Source organism: Carassius gibelio, chromosome A9, assembly GCF_023724105.1.
Source record: "Carassius gibelio isolate Cgi1373 ecotype wild population from Czech Republic chromosome A9, carGib1.2-hapl.c, whole genome shotgun sequence".
NCBI lineage: Eukaryota > Metazoa > Chordata > Actinopteri > Cypriniformes > Cyprinidae > Carassius > Carassius gibelio.
In genome coordinates, this window is record NC_068379.1 from 2,355,404 (window position 1) to 2,364,298 (window position 8,895).

The 8,895-nt window shown below is 47.7% G+C and overlaps 9 non-coding genes across 9 annotated transcripts; all 9 read left to right on the forward strand.

Annotated features, from left to right (window-relative positions):
- Positions 1-290: 290 nt before the first annotated feature.
- On the forward strand, positions 291-363 carry trnar-ccu (transfer RNA arginine (anticodon CCU)). Its single transcript has one exon. It is a non-coding gene; the product is annotated as a tRNA-Arg (tRNA).
- Positions 364-2,167: 1,804 nt separating this feature from the next.
- trnak-cuu (transfer RNA lysine (anticodon CUU)) lies at positions 2,168-2,240 on the forward strand. The gene has a single exon. It is a non-coding gene; the product is annotated as a tRNA-Lys (tRNA).
- A 450-nt stretch (positions 2,241-2,690) lies between these two features.
- Positions 2,691-2,763, forward strand: trnak-cuu (transfer RNA lysine (anticodon CUU)). Its single transcript has one exon. It is a non-coding gene; the product is annotated as a tRNA-Lys (tRNA).
- An 873-nt stretch (positions 2,764-3,636) lies between these two features.
- trnak-cuu (transfer RNA lysine (anticodon CUU)) lies at positions 3,637-3,709 on the forward strand. Its single transcript has one exon. It is a non-coding gene; the product is annotated as a tRNA-Lys (tRNA).
- An 873-nt stretch (positions 3,710-4,582) lies between these two features.
- On the forward strand, positions 4,583-4,655 carry trnar-ccu (transfer RNA arginine (anticodon CCU)). Its single transcript has one exon. It is a non-coding gene; the product is annotated as a tRNA-Arg (tRNA).
- Positions 4,656-6,230: 1,575 nt separating this feature from the next.
- On the forward strand, positions 6,231-6,303 carry trnar-ccu (transfer RNA arginine (anticodon CCU)). The gene has a single exon. It is a non-coding gene; the product is annotated as a tRNA-Arg (tRNA).
- Positions 6,304-6,753: 450 nt separating this feature from the next.
- Positions 6,754-6,826, forward strand: trnak-cuu (transfer RNA lysine (anticodon CUU)). The gene has a single exon. It is a non-coding gene; the product is annotated as a tRNA-Lys (tRNA).
- An 856-nt stretch (positions 6,827-7,682) lies between these two features.
- Positions 7,683-7,755, forward strand: trnar-ccu (transfer RNA arginine (anticodon CCU)). Its single transcript has one exon. It is a non-coding gene; the product is annotated as a tRNA-Arg (tRNA).
- Positions 7,756-8,047: 292 nt separating this feature from the next.
- On the forward strand, positions 8,048-8,120 carry trnar-ccu (transfer RNA arginine (anticodon CCU)). The gene has a single exon. It is a non-coding gene; the product is annotated as a tRNA-Arg (tRNA).
- The last annotated feature ends 775 nt before the right edge of the window (positions 8,121-8,895 follow it).

Sequence of the window (8,895 nt, forward strand, 5' to 3'; positions counted from 1 at the left end):
TGTGGTTTCGAGTCCGGTCAAGGTGCACTACAGAAGAGTGGCGCAGCGGAAGCGTGCTGGGCCCATAACCCAGAGGTCGATGGATCGAAACCATCCTCTGCTATGCCCTTTTAACTTCTAAACACTCCTGAGACCCTAAAAAACGTCAAAATCAACAAGCTGGTCGTGAAAAGCTGAGGCCAATTTGACCTCTCATAATATTCAGTCATCTAGAAGACTCTTTGTGTGCATTGTAAAGGCCTCCTGAATAAGATTGAGATATAAAAGGGCAAGTTAGCATCTGTTTTCAAGCCCCAGTGGCCTAATGGATAAGGCACTGGCCTCCTAAGCCAGGGATTGTGGGTTCGAGTCCCATCTGGGGTGAATACAGCAGAGTGGAGCAGCGGAAGCGTGCTCAACCCAGAGGTTGAAGGATCGAAACGATCCTCTGCTAAGCCTTTTTGAAACTCAGGATGCCTTTACAATACACACAAAGAGTTAACTTCTAGACACTCCTGAGGCACTGGCCTCCTAAGCCAGAGACTGTGGTTTCAAGTCCGGTCAAGGTTGATTACAGCAGAGTGGCGCAGCGGAAGCGTGCTGGGCCCATAACCCAGAGGTCGATGGATCGAAACCATCCTCTGCTAAGGCATTTTAAATCTCAATCTTATTCAGGAGGCCTTTACAATATACAAAAAGAGTTAACTTCTAGACACTCCTGAGGCACTGGCCTCCAAAGCCAGAGATTGTGGTTTCAAGTCCGGTCAAGGTTGATTACAGCAGAGTGGCGCAGCGGAAGCGTGCTGGGCCCATAACCCAGAGGTCGATGGATCGAAACCATCCTCTGCTAAGGCATTTTAAATCTCAATCTTATTCAGGAGCCCTTTACAATACGCACAAAAAGTTAACATCTATACATCCCTGAGGCACTGGCCTCCTAAGAAAGAGATTGTGGTTTCGAGTCCGGTGAAGGTGCACTACAGCAGAGTGGCGCAGCGGAAGCGTGCTGGGCCCATAACCCAGAGGTCGATGGATCGAAACCATCCTCTGCTATGACCTTTTAACTTCTAAACACTCTTGAGTCCCTAAAAAGGAACAAAAGCCACAAGCTGGTCGTGAAAAGCTGAGGCCAATTTGACCTCTAATAATATTCAGTCATCTAGAAGACTCTTTGTGTGCATTGTAAAGGCCTCCTGAATAAGATTGAGATATAAAAGGGCAAGTTAGCATCTGTTTTCAAGCCCCAGTGGCCTAATGGATAAGGCACTGGCCTCTTAAGACAGGGATTGTGGGATTGAGTCCCATCTGGGGTGAATACAGCAGAGTGGAGCAGCGGAAGCGTGTGTAACCCAGAGGTTGAAGGATCGAAACGATCCTCTGCTAAGCCTTTTTGAAACTCAGGATGCCTTTACAATACACACAAAGAGTTAACTTCTAGACACTCCTGAGGCACTGGCCTCCTAAGCCAGAGATTGTGGTTTCAAGTCCGGTCAAGGTTGATTACAGCAGAGTGGCGCAGCGGAAGCGTGCTGGGCCCATAACCCAGAGGTCGATGGATCGAAACCATCCTCTGCTATGACCTTTTAACTTCTAAACACTCCTGAGACCCTAAAAAACATCAAAAGCAACAAGCTGGTCGTGAAAAGCTGAGGCCAATTTGACCTCTCATAATATTCAGTCATCTAGAAGACTCTTTGTGTGCATTGTAAAGGCCTCCTGAATACAGCAGAGTGGCGCAGCGGAAGCGTGCTGGGCCCATAACCCAGAGGTCGATGGATCGAAACCATCCTCTGCTAAGGCATTTTAAATCTCAATCTTATTCAGGAGGCCTTTACAATACGCACAAAAAGTTAACATCTATGCAGCCCTGAGGCACTGGCCTCCTAAGCCAGAGATTGTGGTTTCGAGTCCGGTCAAGGTGCACTACAGCAGAGTGGCAAAAAGCGGAAGCGTGCTGGGCCCATAACCCAGAGGTCGATGGATCGAAACCATCCTCTGCTATGCCCTTTTAACTTCTAAACACTCCTGAGACCCTAAAAAACGTCAAAAGCAACAAGCTGGTCGTGAAAAGCTGAGGCCAATTTGACCTCTCATAATATTCAGTCATCTAGAAGACTCTTTGTGTGCATTGTAAAGGCCTCCTGAATAAGATTGAGATATAAAAGGGCAAGTTAGCATCTGTTTTCAAGCCCCAGTGGCCTAATGGATAAGGCACTGGCCTCTTAAGCCAGGGATTGTGGGATTGAGTCCCATCTGGGGTGAATACAGCAGAGTGGAGCAGCGGAAGCGTGTGTAACCCAGAGGTTGAAGGATCGAAACGATCCTCTGCTAAGCCTTTTTGAAACTCAGGATGCCTTTACAATACACACAAAGAGTTAACTTCTAGACACTCCTGAGCCACTGGCCTCCTAAGCCAGAGATTGTGGTTTCAAGTCCGGTCAAGGTTGATTACAGCAGAGTGGCGCAGCGGAAGCGTGCTGGGCCCATAACCCAGAGGTCGATGGATCGAAACCATCCTCTGCTATGACCTTTTAACTTCTAAACACTCCTGAGACCCTAAAAAACGTCAAAAGCAACAAGCTGGTCGTGAAAAGCTGAGGCCAATTTGACCTCTAATAATATTCAGTCATCTAGAAGACTCTTTGTGTGCATTGTAAAGGCCTCCTGAATAAGATTGAGATATAAAAGGGCAAGTTAGCATCTGTTTTCAAGCCCCAGTGGCCTAATGGATAAGGCACTGGCCTCTTAAGCCAGGGATTGTGGGATTGAGTCCCATCTGGGGTGAATACAGCAGAGTGGAGCAGCGGAAGCGTGTGTAACCCAGAGGTTGAAGGATCGAAACGATCCTCTGCTAAGCCTTTTTGAAACTCAGGATGCCTTTACAATACACACAAAGAGTTAACTTCTAGACACTCCTGAGGCACTGGCCTCCTAAGCCAGAGATTGTGGTTTCAAGTCCGGTCAAGGTTGATTACAGCAGAGTGGCGCAGCGGACGCGTGCTGGGCCCATAACCCAGAGGTCGATGGATCGAAACCATCCTCTGCTATGACCTTTTAACTTCTAAACACTCCTGAGACCCTAAAAAACGTCAAAAGCAACAAGCTGGTCGTGAAAAGCTGAGGCCAATTTGACCTCTCATAATATTCAGTCATCTAGAAGACTCTTTGTGTGCATTGTAAAGGCCTCCTGAATACAGCAGAGTGGCGCAGCGGAAGCGTGCTGGGCCCATAACCCAGAGGTCGATGGATCGAAACCATCCTCTGCTAAGGCATTTTAAATCTCAATCTTATTCAGGAGGCCTTTACAATACGCACAAAAAGTTAACATCTATGCAGCCCTGAGGCACTGGCCTCCTAAGCCAGAGATTGTGGTTTCGAGTCCGGTCAAGGTGCACTACAGCAGAGTGGCGCAGCGGAAGCGTGCTGGGCCCATAACCCAGAGGTCGATGGATCGAAACCATCCTCTGCTATGCCCTTTTAACTTCTAAACACTCCTGAGACCCTAAAAAACGTCAAAAGCAACAAGCTGGTCGTGAAAAGCTGAGGCCAATTTGACCTCTAATAATATTCAGTCATCTAGAAGACTCTTTGTGTGCATTGTAAAGGCCTCCTGAATAAGATTGAGATATAAAAGGGCAAGTTAGCATCTGTTTTCAAGCCCCAGTGGCCTAATGGATAAGGCACTGGCCTCTTAAGCCAGGGATTGTGGGATTGAGTCCCATCTGGGGTGAATACAGCAGAGTGGAGCAGCGGAAGCGTGTGTAACCCAGAGGTTGAAGGATCGAAACGATCCTCTGCTAAGCCTTTTTGAAACTCAGGATGCCTTTACAATACACACAAAGAGTTAACTTCTAGACACTCCTGAGGCACTGGCCTCCTAAGCCAGAGATTGTGGTTTCAAGTCCGGTCAAGGTTGATTACAGCAGAGTGGCGCAGCGGAAGCGTGCTGGGCCCATAACCCAGAGGTCGATGGATCGAAACCATCCTCTGCTATGACCTTTTAACTTCTAAACACTCCTGAGACCCTAAAAAACGTCAAAAGCAACAAGCTGGTCGTGAAAAGCTGAGGCCAATTTGACCTCTCATAATATTCAGTCATCTAGAAGACTCTTTGTGTGCATTGTAAAGGCATCCTGAATACAGCAGAGTGGCGCAGCGGAAGCGTGCTGGGCCCATAACCCAGAGGTCGATGGATCGAAACCATCCTCTGCTAAGGCATTTTAAATCTCAATCTTATTCAGGAGGCCTTTACAATATACAAAAAGAGTTAACTTCTAGACACTCCTGAGGCACTGGCCTCCAAAGCCAGAGATTGTGGTTTCAAGTCCGGTCAAGGTTGGTTACAGCAGAGTGGCACAGCGGAAGCGTGCTGGGCCCATAACCCAGAGGTCGATGGATCGAAACCATCCTCTGCTATGACCTTTTAACTTCTAAACACTCCTGAGACCCTAAAAAACGTCAAAAGCAACAAGCTGGTCGTGAAAAGCTGAGGCCAATTTGACCTCTCATAATTTTCAGTCATCTAGAAGACTCTTTGTTTGCATTGTAAAGGCCTCCTGAATAAGATTGAGATATAAAAGGGCAAGTTAGCATCTGTTTTCAAGCCCCAGTGGCCTAATGGATAAGGCACTGGCCTCCTAAGCCAGGGATTGTGGGTTCGAGTCCCATCTGGGGTGAATACAGCACAGTGGCTCAGCGGAAGCGTGCTGGGCCCAGAGCTCGAAGGATCGAAACCATCCTCTGCTAAGCCTTTTTGAGTCTCAGGATGCCTTTACAATACACACAAAGAGTTAACTTCTAGACACTCCTGAGGCACTGGCCTCCTAAGCCAGAGATTGTGGTTTCAAGTCCGGTCAATGATGATTACAGCAGAGTGGCGCAGCGGAAGCGTCCTGGGCCCATAACCCAGAGGTCGATGGATCGAAACCATCCTCTGCTAAGGCATTTTAAATCTCAATCTTATTCAGGAGGCCTTTACAATACGCACAAAAAGTTAACATCTATACACCCCTGAGGCACTGGCCTCCTAAGCCAGAGATTGTGGTTTAAAGTCCGGTCAAGGTTGATTACAGCAGAGTGGCGCAGCGGAAGCGTGCTGGGCCCATAACCCAGAGGTCGATGGATCGAAACCATCCTCTGCTAAGGCATTTTACATCTCAATCTTATTCAGGAGGCCTTTACAATACGCACAAAAAGTTAACATCTATACAGCCCTGAGGCACTGGCCTCCTAAGCCAGAGATTGTGGTTTCAAGTCCGGTCAAGGTTGATTACAGCAGAGTGGCGCAGCGGAAGCGTGCTGGGCCCATAACCCAGAGGTCGATGGATCGAAACCATCCTCTGCTATGACCTTTTAACTTCTAAACACTCTTGAGTCCCTAAAAAGGAACAAAAGCCACAAGCTGGTCGTGAAAAGCTGAGGCCAATTTGACCTCTAATAATATTCAGTCATCTAGAAGACTCTTTGTGTGCATTGTAAAGGCCTCCTGAATAAGATTGAGATATAAAAGGGCAAGTTAGCATCTGTTTTCAAGCCCCAGTGGCCTAATGGATAAGGCACTGGCCTCTTAAGCCAGGAATTGTGGGATTGAGTCCCATCTGGGGTGAATACAGCAGAGTGGAGCAGCGGAAGCGTGTGTAACCCAGAGGTTGAAGGATCGAAACGATCCTCTGCTAAGCCTTTTTGAAACTCAGGATGCCTTTACAATACACACAAAGAGTTAACTTCTAGACACTCCTGAGGCACTGGCCTCCTAAGCCAGAGATTGTGGTTTCAAGTCCGGTCAAGGTTGATTACAGCAGAGTGGCGCAGCGGAAGCGTGCTGGGCCCATAACCCAGAGGTCGATGGATCGAAACCATCCTCTGCTAAGGCATTTTAAATCTCAATCTTATTCAGGAGGCCTTTACAATATACAAAAAGAGTTAACTTCTAGACACTCCTGAGGCACTGGCCTCCAAAGCCAGAGATTGTGGTTTCAAGTCCGGTCAAGGTTGATTACAGAAGAGTGGCGCAGCGGAAGCGTGCTGGGCCCAGAGGTCGATGGATCGAAACCATCCTCTGCTATGACCTTTTAACTTCTAAACACTCCTGAGACCCTAAAAAACGTCAAAAGCAACAAGCTGGTCGTGAAAAGCTGAGGCCAATTTGACCTCTCATAATTTTCAGTCATCTAGAAGACTCTTTGTTTGCATTGTAAAGGCCTCCTGAATAAGATTGAGATATAAAAGGGCAAGTTAGCATCTGTTTTCAAGCCCCAGTGGCCTAATGGATAAGGCACTGGCCTCCTAAGCCAGGAATTGTGGGTTCGAGTCCCATCTGGGGTGAATACAGCACAGTGGCTCAGCGGAAGCGTGCTGGGCCCAGAGCTTGAAGGATCGAAACCATCCTCTGCTAAGCCTTTTTGAGTCTCAGGATGCCTTTACAATACACACAAAGAGTTAACTTCTAGACACTCCTGAGGCACTGGCCTCCTAAGCCAGAGATTGTGGTTTCAAGTCCGGTCAATGATGATTACAGCAGAGTGGCGCAGCGGAAGCGTGCTGGGCCCATAACCCAGAGGTCGATGGATCGAAGCCATCCTCTGCTATGACCTTTTAACTTCTAAACACTCTTGAGTCCCTAAAAAGGAACAAAAGCCACAAGCTGGTCGTGAAAAGCTGAGGCCAATTTGACCTCTAATAATATTCAGTCATCTAGAAGACTCTTTGTGTGCATTGTAAAGGCCTCCTGAATAAGATTGAGATATAAAAGGGCAAGTTAGCATCTGTTTTCAAGCCCCAGTGGCCTAATGGATAAGGCACTGGCCTCTTAAGCCAGGGATTGTGGGATTGAGTCCCATCTGGGGTGAATACAGCAGAGTGGAGCAGCGGAAGCGTGTGTAACCCAGAGGTTGAAGGATCGAAACGATCCTCTGCTAAGCCTTTTTGAAACTCAGGATGCCTTTACAATACACACAAAGAGTTAACTTCTAGACACTCCTGAGGCACTGGCCTCCTAAGCCAGAGATTGTGGTTTCAAGTCCGGTCAAGGTTGATTACAGCAGAGTGGCGCAGCGGAAGCGTGCTGGGCCCATAACCCAGAGGTCGATGGATCGAAACCATCCTCTGCTAAGGCATTTTAAATCTCAATCTTATTCAGGAGGCCTTTACAATATACAAAAAGAGTTAACTTCTAGACACTCCTGAGGCACTGGCCTCCAAAGCCAGAGATTGTGGTTTCAAGTCCGGTCAAGGTTGATTACAGCAGAGTGGCGCAGCGGAAGCGTGCTGGGCCCATAACCCAGAGATCGATGGATCGATACCATCCTCTGCTAAGACATTTTAAATCTCAATCTTATTCAGGAGGCCTTTACAATACGCACAAAAAGTTAACATCTATACAGCCCTGAGGCACTGGCCTCCTAAGCCAGAGATTGTGGTTTCGAGTCCGGTCAAGGTGCACTACAGCAGAGTGGCGCAGCGGAAGCGTGCTGGGCCCATAACCCAGAGGTCGATGGATCGAAACCATCCTCTGCTATGCCCTTTTAACTTCTAAACACTCCTGAGACCCTAAAAAACGTCAAAAGCAACAAGCTGGTCGTGAAAAGCTGAGGCCAATTTGACCTCTAATAATATTCAGTCATCTAGAAGACTCTTTGTGTGCATTGTAAAGGCCTCCTGAATAAGATTGAGATATAAAAGGGCAAGTTAGCATCTGTTTTCAAGCCCCAGTGGCCTAATGGATAAGGCACTGGCCTCCTAAGCCAGGGATTGTGGGTTCGAGTCCCATCTGGGGTGAATACCAGAGTTTAAGATTGAGATTTAAAATGCCTTAGCAGAGGATGGTTTCGATCCATCGACCTCTGGGTTATGGGCCCAGCACGCTTCCGCTGCGCCACTCTGCTGTATTCAGGATGCCTTTACAATGCACACAAAGAGTCTTCTAGATGACTGAATATTATTAGAGGTCAAATTGGCCTCAGCTTTTCACGACCAGCTTGTTGCTTTTGACGTTTTTTAGGGTCTCAGGAGTGTTTAGAAGTTAAAAGGTCATAGTAGAGGATGGTTTCAAGTTAGCATCTGTTTTCAAGGCCCAGTGGCCTAATGGATAAGGCACTGGCCTCCTAAGCCAGGGATTGTGGGTTCAAGTCCCATCTGGGGTGAATACAGCAGAGTGGACCAGCGGAAGCGTGCTTGGCTCAGAGTTTGAAGGATCGATAACATCCTCTGCTATGACCTTTTAACTTCTAAACACTCCTGAGTCCCTAAAAAGCGTCAAAAGACACAAGCTGGTCGTGAAAAGCTTCGGCCAATTTGACCTCTCATAATATTCAGTCATCTAGAAGACTCTTTGTGTGCATTGTAAAGGCCTCCTGAATGGATAAGGCACTGGCCTCCTAAGCCAGGGATTGTGGGTTCGAGTCCCATCTGGGGTGAATACAGCACAGTGGCTCAGCGGAAGAGTGCTGGGCCCAGAGCTCGAAGGATCGAAACCATCCTCTGCTAAGCCTTTTTGAGTCTCAGGATGCCTTTACAATACACACAAAGAGTTAACTTCTAGACACTCCTGAGGCACTGGCCTCCAAAGCCAGAGATTGTGGTTTCAAGTCCGGTCAAGGTTGATTACAGCAGAGTGGCGCAGCGGAAGCGTGCTGGGCCCATAACCCAGAGATCGATGGATCGATACCATCCTCTGCTAAGACATTTTAAATCTCAATCTTATTCAGGAGGCCTTTACAATACGCACAAAAAGTTAACATCTATACAGCCCTGAGGCACTGGCCTCCTAAGCCAGAGATTGTGGTTTCGAGTCCGGTCAAGGTGCACTACAGCAGAGTGGCGCAGCGGAAGCGTGCTGGGCCCATAACCCAGAGGTCGATGGATCGAAACCATCCTCTGCTATGACCTTTTAACTTCTAAACACTCCTGAGACCCTAA